The sequence below is a fragment of the Somniosus microcephalus genome, unplaced genomic scaffold (assembly GCF_052327205.1).
Source record: "Somniosus microcephalus isolate GS21.2 unplaced genomic scaffold, FLI_Smic_1.0 unresolved_chr1, whole genome shotgun sequence".
NCBI lineage: Eukaryota > Metazoa > Chordata > Chondrichthyes > Squaliformes > Somniosidae > Somniosus > Somniosus microcephalus.
In genome coordinates, this window is record NW_028225179.1 from 68,550,983 (window position 1) to 68,564,875 (window position 13,893).

Below are 13,893 nucleotides of genomic sequence, written 5' to 3' on the forward strand. Positions count from 1 at the left end.
GTTACACGGCGTGACCCGCGGAGGCGGAGTCATTGTGTTACACAGCGTGACACGTGGAGGTGGAGGCAGTGCGTTACACAGAGTGAGATGCTGAGGTGGAGTCAGTGTGTTACACGGCGTGACACACGGTGGTGGAGTCAGTGTGTTACACGGCGTGACACGTGGAGGTGGAATCAGTGTGTTACACGGCGTGACACGCGGAGGTGGAGTCAGTGTGTTACACAGCGTGACACGCGGAGGTGGAGTCAGTGTGTTACATGGCGTGACAGGTGGAGGTGGAGTCAGTGTGTTACACAGCGTGACACGTGGAGGTGGTGTCAATGTGTTACACAGAGTGACACGCGGAGACAGAGCCAGTGTGTTACACGGCGTGACACGCGGAAGTGGAGTCAGTGTGTTACACGGCGTGACACGCGGAGGTGGAGTCAGTGTGTTACACAGCGTGACACGCGGAGGTGGAGTCAGTGTGTTAAACGGTGTGACTCGCGGATGCGGAGTCACCGTTACACAGCGTGACACGCGGAGCTGGAGTCAGTGTGTTACACGGCATGACACATGGAGGTGGAGTCAGTGTGTTACATGGTGTGACACACGGAGGTGGTGTCAGTGCGTTACACGGCATGACACACGGAGCTGGAGTCAGTGTGTTACACAGCGTGACAAGTGGAGGCGGAATCAGTTTGTAACACGGCGTGACACGTGGAGGTGGAGCCAGTCTGTTACACGGCATGACACGCGGAGGTGGAGTCAGTGTGTTACACGGCGTGACAGGCGGAGGTGGAGTCAGTATGTTACACCGCATGACTCACGGAGGTGGAGTCAGTGTGTTATACGGCGTGACACGTGGAGGTGGAGTAAGTGTATTACACGGCGTGACACGTGGAGGTGGTGTCAGTGTGTTACACGGCGTGGCAAGCGGAGGTGGATTCAGTGTGTCACACGGCGTGACATGCGGAGGTGGAGTCAGTGTGCTGCACGGCGTGACACGCGGAGGTGGAGTCAGTGTGCTACACGGTGTGACACTAGGAGGTGGAGTCAGTGTGTTACATGGCGTGACACGCGGAGGTGGAGTCAGGGTGTTACACGGCGTGACACGCGGAGGTGGTGTCAGTGTGTTACACGGCGTGACACGCGGAGGTGGAGTCAGAATGTTACACGGTGTGACACGCGGAGGCGGAGTCGGTGTGTTACATGGCGTCACACGAGGAGGTGGAGTCAGTGTGTTACACGGCGTGGCACGCGGAGGTGGAGTCAGTGTGTTACACGGCGTGACACGTGGAGGTGGAGTCAGTGTGTGACACAAGGGGGGAGTCAGTGTGTGACACGAGGGGGGAGTCAGTGTGTGACACGAGGGGGGAGTCAGTGTGTGACACGAGCGGTGAGTCTGTGTTTGACACGAGGAAGGGAGTCAGTGTGTGACACAAGGGGGGAGTCAATGTGTGACACAATGGGGGAATCACTGTGTGACACGAGGGGTGTCAGTGTGTGTTACGAGGGGGGCATCAGTCTGTGACACAAGGTCTTAGACAGTGTGATTCGTAGGGAATCAGTCTGTGACACGAGGGGGGAGTCACGTGTGACACGAGGGGTGAGTCAGTGTGTGACACGAGGGGTGAGTCAGTGTGTGACACGAGGGGTGAGTCAGTGTGTGACACGAGGGGGGAGTCAATGTGTGACACAATGGGGGCATCACTGTGTGACACGAGGGGTGTCAGTGTGTGTTACGAGGGGGGCATCAGCCTGTGACACAAGGTCTTAGACAGTGTGATTCGTAGGGAATCAGTCTGTGACACGAGGGGGGAGTCACGTGTGACACGAGGGGGGAGTCAATGTGTGACACGAGGGAGGAGTCAGTGTGTGACACGAGGGGGGAGTCAGTGTGTGACACGAGGGGTGAGTCAGTGTGTGACACGAGGGGTGAGTCAGTGTGTGACACGAGGGGTGAGTCAGTTTGTGACACGAGTGGGGAGTCAGTGTGTGACACAACGTGACACGTGGAGGTGGAGTCAGTGTCTTACACAGCGTGCCACGTGGAGGTGGAGTCAGTGTGTTACACAGCGTGACACGCGAAGGTGGAGATAGTGTTACACAGCATGACACGTGGAGGTGGAGTCAGTGAGTTACACGGTATGACACGCGGAGGTGGAGTCAGTGTGTTACACGGCATGACACACGGAGGTGGAAGCAGTGTGTTACACGGCGTGACACGCGAAGGTGGAATCAGTGCATTACACAGCGTGACACGCGGAGGTGGAGTCAGTGTGTTACACAGCGTGGCACGCGGAGGTGGAGTCAGTGTGTTACACAGCGTGACACGTGGAGGTGGAGTCAGTGTGTTACACAGCGTGACACGCGGAGGTGGAGTCAGTGTGTTACACAGTGTGACACGCTGAGGTGGAGTCAGTGTGTTACACGGCATGACACACGGAGGAGGAATCAGTGTGTTACACGGCGTGACACGCGAAGGTGGAATCAGTGTTTACATAGTTTGCATAGATTACATAGAGATAGGAACAGGAGTAGGCCATTCGGCCCTTCGAGCCTGCTCCGCCATTCAATGAGATCATGGCTGATCTTACCAGTTCAGTACCCCGTCCCCGCCTTTTCTCCGTAACCCTTAATCCCCTTAGCCTTCAGAAATATATCCAATTCTCTCTTGAAAATATTTATTGAATTAGCCTTCACAGCCCTCTGTGGCAGGGAATTCCACAGGCTCACCACTCTTTGAGTGAAGAAATTCTTCCTCATCTCTGTTTTAAATGATTTGCCCGCTATTTTTAGACTGTGGCCCCTGGTTCTGTGCTCCCCGGCCATTGGAAACATTCTCTCTGAATTCAGCCTGTCCAGGCCTGCCATAATTTTATATGTTTCGATGAGATCCCCTCTCAATCTTCTAAACTCCAGTGAGTACAAGCCCAAACTATTTAATCTCTCTTCGTAGGTCATTCCCGCCATTCCAGGTATCAGCCTGGTGAATCGCCGTTGCACTCTTTCCATGGCAAGAACATCCTTCCGCAGATGGGGCGACCAAAACTGTACACAATACTCCAGATGCGGTCTCACCAGCACCTTGTACAGCTGTAGTAAGGTATCCCTATTCCTATACTCGAACCCCCTTGATATGAAGGCCAACATACCATTTGCCTTCTTAATCGCCTGTTGCACCTGCATGCTCTCCTTCAGTGACTGGTGCACAAGAACACCCAGGTCCCTCTGCACTTCCCCATCTCCCAATCTATTGCCATTTAGATAATAATCTACCCTCCTGTTTTTACCCCCAAAGTGGATAACCTCGCATTTATCCACATTATAGTGCATCTGCCACGTATCCGCCCATTCCCCCAACCTGTCCAAATCGCACTGTAGCCTCCTGACATCCTCATCAGAGCCCACCCCTCCTCCTAGTTTAGTGTCGTCAGCGAATTTGGAAATATTGCATCCAATTCCCTGATCCAGATCATTTATATATATTGTGAACAGCTGGGGTCCCAGGACAGATCCTTGCGGCACCCCGCTGGTCACTGCCTGCCACTCCGAAAACGAGCCGTTTATTCCAACTCTCTGTTTTCTATCCGCCAGCCAGTTCTCTATCCACGTTAATACTTTGCCCCCAATTCCATGAGCCTTAATTTTGCATGATAATCTTTTGTGTGGAACCTTATCGAAGGCTTTCTGGAAGTCAAGGTACACCACATCCACTGGCTCTCCCCCATCTATTTTACCAGTTACTTCCTCAAAAAATTCCAGCAGATTAGTCAAACACGATTTACCCTTTGTAAATCCATGTTGACTCTGTCCGATCCTTTCCCCATTTGTCAAGTGCTCCGCTATTTTATCCTTAATAATGGACTCTAGCATTTTGCCCACAACCGATGTAAGGCTTACTGGTCTATAATTCCCTGCTTTCTCTCTACCCCCCTTTTTAAATATTGGGGTAACATTAGCTACCCTCCAATCCACGGGTACTGTTCCCGAGTCAATGGAGTTCCGGAAGATGATCCTTAGAGCATCTGCTATCTCCAGGGCCACCTCCTTAAGTACCCTAGGATGTAGTTTATCAGGCCCCGGGGATTTGTCGGCCTTCAGTCCCCTCAACTTACCCAACACCATATCCCTAGAGATACTAATTTCTGTCAGCTCCTCCCTCTCATTAGTCCCCATGTTTGCCGATATTCCTGGGAGGTTATTTGTGTCCTCCTTTGTGAATACAGAACCAAAGTATGGTCTGCCATTTCCTTATTCTCCATTATATATTCTCCCGAATCGGACTGCAAGGGACCGACTTGGGATTTTACCAGTCTTTTCCTCCTGATATACCGATAAAAGCTTTTGCAGTCTGTCTTTATGTTTGCTGCAAGTTTACTTTCGTATTCTATTTTCCCCTTCCTGATTAATCCCTTTGTCCTCTTTTGCTGTATCCTGTACTGCCCCCAATCTTCCGGTCTGGTGCTTTTTTTTGCCAGTTGATATGCCCTTTTTTTTGATTTTATGCTGTCCCTAATTTCCCTCGTTATCCACGGTTGAGTCACCTTTTTAGGTTTATTTTTATGCCAAACCGGTATAAACATGTTCTGGAATTCTTCCATTCTATCTTTGAATGCTTGCCATTGTCTCTCTACTGTCAATCCCCCCAGAAACACCACCCAATGAATCTTACCCAATTCCCGTCTCAGACCCTCGTAATTCCCTTTATTTAAGTTCTGGACCTTAGTCTCCGATTCAATTTCCTCACTCTCCATCTCGACTGAGAGCTCGATCATATTATGATCGCTCTGACCCAAGGGGCTTCGTACAAGAAGATTGCTGATAAGTCCCTTCTCATTGCACAATACCCAGTCTAAAATGGCCTGATCTCGAGTCGGCTCCTCGACATATTGGTCCAGATAACCGTCCCGAAAACATTCCAGGAATTCCTCCTCCTCAGAATTTTTACTAATTTGGGTAGTCCAATCAATATGTAAATTAAAGTCACCCATGATGACAGCTGTGCTCTTATCGCACGCTTCTCTAATTTCCCTTTTTATGCCTTCCCTCACCTCCATATTACTATTTGGAGGCCTATATATCACACCCACTAACGTTTTCCTCCCCTTGCTATTTCTCATTTCTACCCATACAGATTCCGTTTCATCCGAGTTAATATCTTTCCTTTCCATTGCATTAATCCCCTCCTTTACCAGCAATGCTACCCCACCTCCCCTACCTTTTTGCCGATCCTTCCTAAATATTGTATATCCCTGGATGTTAAGTTCCCAGCCTTGCCCACCCTGCAGCCACGTTTCTGTAATCCCAATCAAATCATACTTGTTTACCTCTATTTCCACAACTAATTCATCCACCTTGTTCCTAATGCTTCTAGCATTAAGATACAAAGCCTTCAGGCTTGCTTTTTTCACACTCTCATTATGAATTAGTTTGGCCCTTTGTGTTTCTCTCCTTTGCTTATTGCTTCTCACCTTTCTACCATCTATTTCTGACTTCATATGACTTCCCTCTTTTCCACTACCTAGGTTCCCATCCCCCTGCCAAATTAGTTTAAATCCTCCCGAACCGCCCTAGAAAATATTACCCCGAGGACATCGGCTCCCTCACAGTTCAGGTGTAGACCGTCCCCTTGGTACAGGTCCCTCCTCCCCAAGAACTGGTTCCAATGCCTCAAGAATTTAAATCCCTCTCCCTTGCACCACTGCTCAAGCCACGTATTTAGCTTATCTATCTTACTCTCTCTAAACTTATTAGCTCGTGGCACTGGTAGCAATCCAGAGATTACTACCTTTGAGGTCCTACTTTTCAATTTAGCTCCTAACTCCCTAAATTCAGCTTGTAGGACCTCCTCCCTCTTTTTACCTACATCGTTGGTACCTACATGTACCACGACAACTGGCTGATCCCCCTCCCCCTTCAGAATGCTCTGCACCCGCTCCGAGACATCCTTGACCCTTGCACCAGGGAGGCAACATACCATCTTGGAGTCTCGGTCTCGGCCACAGAAACTCCTGTCTATCCCCCTTACAATTGAATCCCCTATCACTATAGCCCTATCCCTCTTTTTCCCGCCCTTCTGTGCAGCAGAGCCAGTCATGGTGCCCTGGACCTGGCTGCTGGTGCCTTCCCCTGATAAGTCATCTCCCCCAACAGTACCCAAAACGGTAAACCTGTTTTGGAGGGAGATGACCGCAGGTGACTCCTGCACTACCTTCCTGCCTTTACCCTGCCTTTTGGTCACCCATTTACTGTCTGAGCTAGCCTTTACCTGCGGTGTGACCAACTCACTGAATGTGCTATCCACAAGATCCTCAGCATCGCGTATGCTCCAGAGTGAGTCCATTCGCAGCTCCAGCGCCGCCATGCGGTCCGCTAGGAGCTGCAGCTGGACACACTTCCTGCACACATAGTTGTCAGGGACAGTGTCCCTGATTTCCCACATGGCACAGGAGGAGCATGACACGGGTCTGAGCTGCCCTTCCATGACTTAACCCTTACAAGACCCTTTTATTTACTACGATTTAGCTTAATTATTGAATTCTACTTAGAATAAGTTTGTGAAAGTACTCACCAACCAGTCACCTACCTGTTTTCTGGTGTTGTATTTTCACTGCCGCCTCCTGTCCTGGAACCTTTTCCACCTAGGTTAGGCTCCTGAAATAAAATAAATTGAACCTACCTTTTCAACTTCCCCTAACCCCTAAAAGGTTAGAGGAGGTGGAAGGGTGGGAGACACTACACTGTAGTGTTTCGGGTTTAGCAACAGCTCCAACTATATAAGAGTTACTGGCCTCCTGCTCTCCCGACTGCACCAGCTGCTCCCTGGTGACGTCACACACTGATTACTATTTACCCCTCTCCTCTGCTGTTGATTTGGTACGCCTCGCAACTGCCGCCGGTTTTTAAGCCGGGCTCCTCCTCGCTGCTCTCTGCTGCTCCAAGTGCTCTCGGGCCTCGCGGGTTTTTATACCCGACTGCTCCTCCTCTGCTCCCGCTGCTCCGAGTGCTCTCGGGCCTCGCTGGTCGTGGGTTTTTATACCCGACTGCTCCTCCTCTGCTCCCGCTGCTCCGAGTGCTCTCGGGCCTCGCTGGTCGTGGGTTTTTATACCCGACTGCTCCTCCTCTGCTCCCGCTGCTCCGAGTGCTCTCGGGCCTCGCTGGTCGTGGGTTTTTATACCCGACTGCTCCTCCTCTGCTCCCGCTGCTCCGAGTGCTCTCGGGCCTCGCTGGTCGTGGGTTTTTATACCCGACTGCTCCTCCTCTGCTCCCGCTGCTCCGAGTGCTCTCGGGCCTCGCTGGTCGTGGGTTTTTATACCCGACTGCTCCTCCTCTGCTCCCGCTGCTCCGAGTGCTCTCGGGCCTCGCTGGTCGTGGGTTTTTATACCCGACTGCTCCTCCTCTGCTCCCGCTGCTCCGAGTGCTCTCGGGCCTCGCTGGTCATGGGTTTTTATACCCGACTGCTCCTCCTCTGCTCCCGATGCGGAGTCACTGTTACACAGCGTGACACGCGGAGCTGGAGTCAGTGTGTTACACGGCGTGACACGTGGAGGTGGAGTCAGTGTGTTACATGGTGTGACACACGGAGGCGGAGTCAGTGCGTTACACGGCATGACACGTGGAGGTGGAGTCAGTGTGTTGCACGGCGTGACATGCGGAGGTGGAATCAGTTTGTTACACGGCGTGACACGTGGAGGTGGAGCCAGTGTGTTACATGGCGTGACACATGGAGGTGGAGCCAGTGTGTTACACGGCGTGACATGCGGAGGTGGAGTCAGTGTGTTACATGACATGACACGCGGAGGTGGAGTCAATGTGTTACACGGCGTGACAGGCGGAGGTGGAGTCATGTGTTACACGGCGTGACTCGCGGAGGTGGAGTCAGTGTGTTACATGGTGTGACATGCGGAGGTGGAGTCAGTGCGTTACATGGCATGACACGTGGAGGTGGTGTCAGTGTGTTACACAGCGTGAAACGCGGAGGTGGAATCAGTGTGTTACATGGTGTGACACGTGGAGGTGGAGCCAGTGTGTTACACGGCGTGACACGCGGAGCTGGAGCAAGTGTGTTACACGGCGTGACACGCGGAGGTGGAGTCAGTGTGTTACATGGCGTGACACGCTGAGGTGGAGTCAGTGTGTTACACCGTGTGACACGCGGAGGTGGAATCAGTGTGTTACACAGCGTGACACGCGGAGGTGGAGTCAGTGCGTTACACAGAGTGACTTGCGGAGGTGGAGTCAGTGTGTTACACAGCGTGACACGTGAAGGTGGAGTCAGTGTTTTACACAGCGTGACACGTGGAGGTGGAGTCAGTGTGTTACACAGCGTGACACGCGGAGGTGGAGTCAGTGTGTTACACAGCTTGACACGCGGAGGTGGAGTCAGTGTGTTACACAGCATGACACGTGGAGGTGGAGTCAGTGTGTTACACAGCATGACACGTGGAGGTGGAGTCAGTGTGTTACACGGCGTGACACGCAGAGGTGGAATCAGTGCGTTACACGGCGTGGCACGCGGAGGTGTAATCAGTTTGTTACACAGCGTGACACGCGGAGGTGGAGTCAGTGTGTTACACAGCGTGACACGCAGAAGTGGAGTCAGTGTTACACAGCGTGACACGCGGAGGTGGAATCAGTGTGTTACACGGCGTGACACGCGGAGGTGGAGTCAGTGTGTTACACAGCGTGACAGGCGGAGGTGGAATCAGTGTGTTACACAGCGTGACAGGCGGAGGTGGAGTCAGTGTGTTACACAGCATGACGCGCATATTTGGAATCAGTGTGTTACACGGCGTGACAAGTGCAGGTGCAGTTAGTGTGTTACACAGCGTGACACGTGGAGGCGGAGCCAGTGTGTTACACAGCTTGACACGCGGAGGTGGAGTCAGTGTGTTACACAGCGTGACACGCGGAGGCGGAGTCAATGTGTTACACAGCGTGACACGCGGAGGTGGAGTCAGTGTGTTACACAGCGTGACAAGCGGAGGTGGAGTCAGTGTGTTACACAGCGTGACACGCGGAGGTGGAGTCAATGTGTTACACAGCGTGACACGCGGAGGTGGAGTCAGTGTGTTACACAGCGTGACACGCGGAGGTGGAGTCAGTGTGTTACACAGCGTGAGACGCGGAGGTGGTGTCAGTGTGTTACACAGCGTGACACGCGGAGGTGGAGTCTGTGAGTTACACAGCGTGACACGCGGTGGTGGAGTCAGTGCTTTACACGCGGAGGTGGAGTCAGTGCGTTAAACAACGTCACACGCGGAGGTGGAGTCAGTGTGTTACACAGCGTGACACGTGGAGACGGAGTCAGTGCGTTACACAGCGTGAGATGCGGAGCTGGAGTCAGTACGTTACACAGCGTGACACGCGGAGGTGGAGTCAGTGTGTTACACAGTGTGACACGCGGAGCTGGAGTCAGTGTGTTACACAGCGTGACACGCGAAGGTGGAGATAGTGTTACACAAAGTGACACGTGGAGGTGGAGTCAGTACGTTACACAGCGTGACACGCGGAGGTAGAGTCAGTGTGTAACACAGTGTGACACGCGGAGGTGGAGTCAATGCGTTACACAGCATGACTCGCAGAGGTGGAGTCAATGCGTTACGCAGCATGACACGCGGAGGTGGAGTCAGTGCGTTACACAACGTGACACGTGGAGGTGGAGTCAGTGTGTTACACAGCGTGACACGCGAAGGTGGAGATAGTGTTACACAAAGTGACACGTGGAGGTGGAGTCAGTGCGTTACACGGCATGACAGGCGGAGGTGGAGTCAGTGTGTTACACGGCGTGACACGAGGAGGTGGAATCAGTGTGTTACACAGTGTGACACGCGGAGGTGGAGTCAGTGTGTTACACGGCGTGACACGCTGAGGTGGAGTCAGTGTGTTGCACAGTGTGACACGCGGAGGTGGAATCAGTGTGTTACACAGCGTGACACGCGGAGGTGGAGTCAGTGTGTTACACAGCGTGACACGCGGAGGTGGAGTCAGTGTGTTACACGGCGTGACACGCTGAGGTGGAGTCAGTGCATTACACAGAGTGACTTGCGGAGGTGGAGTCAGTGTGTTACACAGCGTGACACGCGGAGGTGGAGTCAGTGCATTACACAGAGTGACTTGCGGAGGTGGAGTCAGTGTGTTACACAGCGTGACACGTGAAGGTGGAGTCAGTGTTTTACACAGCATGACACGTGGAGGTGGAGTCAGTGTGTTACACGGCGTGACACGCAGAGGTGGAATCAGTGTGTTACACGGCGTGGCACGCGGAGGTGTAATCAGTTTGTTACACAGCGTGACAGGCGGAGGTGGAGTCAGTGTGTTACACAGCGTGACGCGCATATTTGGAATCAGTGTGTTACACGGCGTGACAAGTGCAGGTGCAGTTAGTGTGTTACACAGCGTGACACATGGAGGCGGAGCCAGTGTGTTACACAGCTTGACACGCGGAGGTGGAGTCAGTGTGTTACACAGCATGACACGCGGTGGTGGAGTCAGTGGGTTACACAGAGTGACACGCGGAGGTGGAGTCAGTGTGTTACACAGCATGACACGCGGAGGTGGAGTCAGTGTGTTACACAGCATGACACGCGGAGGTGGAGTCAGTGTGTTACACAGCGTGACACGCGAAGGTGGAGTCAGTGTGTTACACGGCGTGACACGCGGAGGTGGAGTCAGTGTGTTACACGACGTGACACGCAGAGGTGGAGTCCGTGTGTTACACAGCGTGACACGCGGAGGTGGAGTCAGTGTGTTACACAGCCTGACACGCGGAGGTGGAGTCAGTGTGTTACACAGCGTGACACGCGGAGGTGGAGTCAGTGTGTTACACAGCGTGACACGCGGAGGTGGAGTCAGTGTGTTACACAGCGTGACAGGCGGAGGTGGAGTCAGTGTGTTACACGACGTGACACGCAGAGGTGGAGTCAGTGTGTTACACAGCGTGACACGCGGAGGTGGAGTCAGTGTGTTACACAGCGTGACAGGCGGAGGTGGAGTCAGTGTGTTACACGACGTGACATGCAGAGGTGGAGTCAGTGCGTTACACAGCGTGACACGCGGAGGTGGAGTCAGTGTGTTACACAGCGTGACAGGCGGAGGTGGAGTCAGTGTGTTACACGACGTGACACGCAGAGGTGGAGTCAGTGTGTTACACAGCGTGACACACGGAGGTGGAGTCAGTGTGTTACACAGCATGACACGCGGAGGTGGAGTCAGTGTGTTACACAGCGTGACACGCGGAGGTGGAGCCAGTGTGTTACACAGCGTGACACGCGGAGGTGGAGTCAGTGTGTTACACAGCGTGACACGCGGAGGTGGAGTCAGTGTGTTACACAGCGTGACACGCGGAGGTGGAGTCAGTGTGTTACACAGCGTGACACACGGAGGTGGAGTCAGTGTGTTACACAGCGTGACAGGCGGAGGTGGAGTCAGTGTGTTACACGACGTGACACGCAGAGGTGGAGTCAGTGTGTTACACAGCGTGACACACGGAGGTGGAGTCAGTGTATTACACAGCGTGACACGCGGAGGTGGAGTCAGTGTGTTACACAGCGTGACACGCGGAGGTGGAGTCAGTGCATTACACAGCGTGACACGCGGAGGTGGAGTCAGTGCGTTACACAGCGTGACACGCGGAGGTGGAATCATGGTGTTACACAGTCTGACACGCGGAGGTGGAGTCAGTGTGTTACACAGCGTGACACGCGGAGGTGGAGTCAGTGCGTTACACAACATCACACGTGGAGGTGGAGTCAGTGTGTTACACAGCGTGACACGTGGAGACGGAGTCAGCGCGTTACACAGCGTGACACGCGGAGGTGGATTCAGTGCGTTACACAGCGTGACACGCGGAGGTGGAGTCAGTGTGTTACACAGCGTGACACGCGGAGGTGGAGTCAGTGCATTACACAGCGTGACACGCGGAGGTGGAATCAGTGTGTTACACAGCGTGACACGCGGAGGTGGAGTCAGTGTGTTACACAGCATGACGCGCGGAGGTGGAGTCAGTGTGTTAAACGGCGTGACGTGCGGATGCGGAGTCAGTGTTACACAGCGTGATACGCGGAGCTGGAGTCAGTGTGTTACACGGCATGACACGCGGAGCTGGAATCAGTGTGTTACACAGCGTGAAACGCGGAGGCGGAGTCGGTGTGTTTCATGGCGTGACACGCGGAGGTGGAGTCAGTGTGTTAAACGGCGTGACGTGCGGATGCGGAGTCAGTGTTACACAGCGTGATACGCGGAGCTGGAGTCAGTGTGTTACACGGCGTGACACGCGGAGCTGGAATCAGTGTGTTACACGGCATGACACGCGGAGCTGGAATCAGTGTGTTACACAGCGTGAAACGCGGAGGCGGAGTCGGTGTGTTTCATGGCGTGACACGCGGAGGTGGAGTCAGTGTGTTACACAGCATGACACGCGGAGGTGGATTCAGTGTGTTACACGGCGTGACACGCGGAGGTGGTGTCAGTGTGTTACATGGCGTGACACGCTGAGGCGGAGTCAGTGTGTTACACCATGTGACACTCGGAGGTGGATTCAGTGTGTTACACGGCGTGACTCGCGGAGGCGGAGTCATTGTGTTACACAGCGTGACACGTGGAGGTGGAGGCAGTGCGTTACACAGAGTGACACGCTGAGGTGGAGTCAGTGTGTTACACGGCGTGAAACGCGGTGGTGGAGTCAGTGAGTTACACGGCGTGACACGCAGAGGTAGAATCAGTGTGTTACATGGCGTGACACGCGGATGTGGAGTCAATGTGTTTCACGGCGTGACACACTGAGGTGGAGTCAGTGTGTTACACGGCGTTACACATGGTGGTGGAGTCAGTGTGTTACACGGCATGACACGCGGAGGAGGAATTAGTGTGTTACACGGCGTGACACGTGGAGGTGGAGTCAGTGTGTTACACAGCGTGACACGCGGAGGTGGAGTCAATGTGTTACACGGCGTGACACACGGAGGTGGAGTCAGTGTGTTACACAGCGTGACACGTGGAGGTGGAGTCAGTGTGTTAGACAGCTTGACATGCGGAGTGGAGTCAGTGTGTTACACGGCATGACACGCGGAGGTGGAATCAGTGTGTTACACGGCGTGACACGCAGAGGTGGAATCAGTGTGTTACACGGCGTGACACGCAGAGGTGGAATCAGTGTTACACAGCGTGACACGTGGAGGTGGAGTCCGTGTGTTACACAGCGTGACAGGCGGAGGTGGAGTCAGTGTGTTACACAGCGTGACACGCGGAGTCGGAGCCAGTGTGTTACACGGCGTGACACACGGAGGTGGAGGCAGTGTGTTACGCAGTTTGACAGGCGAAGGTGGAGATTGTGTTACACAGCACGACACGTGGAGGTGGAGTCAGTGCGTTACACGGCATGACACGCGGAGGTGGAGTCAGTGTGTTACACGGCATGACACGCGGAGGTGGAATCAGTGTGTTACACGGCGTGACACGCAGAGGTGGAATCAGTGTGTTACACAGCGTGACACGTGGAGGTGGAGTCCGTGTGTTACACAGCATGACAGGCGTAGGTGGAGTCAGTGTGTTACACAGCATGCCACGTGGAGGTGGAGTAAGTGTGTTACACAGAGTGACACGTGGAGATGGAGTCAGTGTGTTACACAGCGTGACACGCGGAGGTGGAGTCAGTGTGTTACAGAGCGTGACAGGCGGAGGTGGAGTCAGTGTGTTACGCAGCGTGACAGGCGGAGGTGGAGTCAGTGTGTTACACAGCGTGACACGCAGATGTGGAGTCACTGCGTTACACGGCATGACACGCGGAGGTGGTCAGTGTGTTACACGGCGTGACACGCGGAGGTGGAGTCAGTGTGTTACACAGCGTGACACGTGGAGGTTGTGTCAGTGTGTTACACAGTGTGACACGCGGAGGTGGAGTCAGTGTGT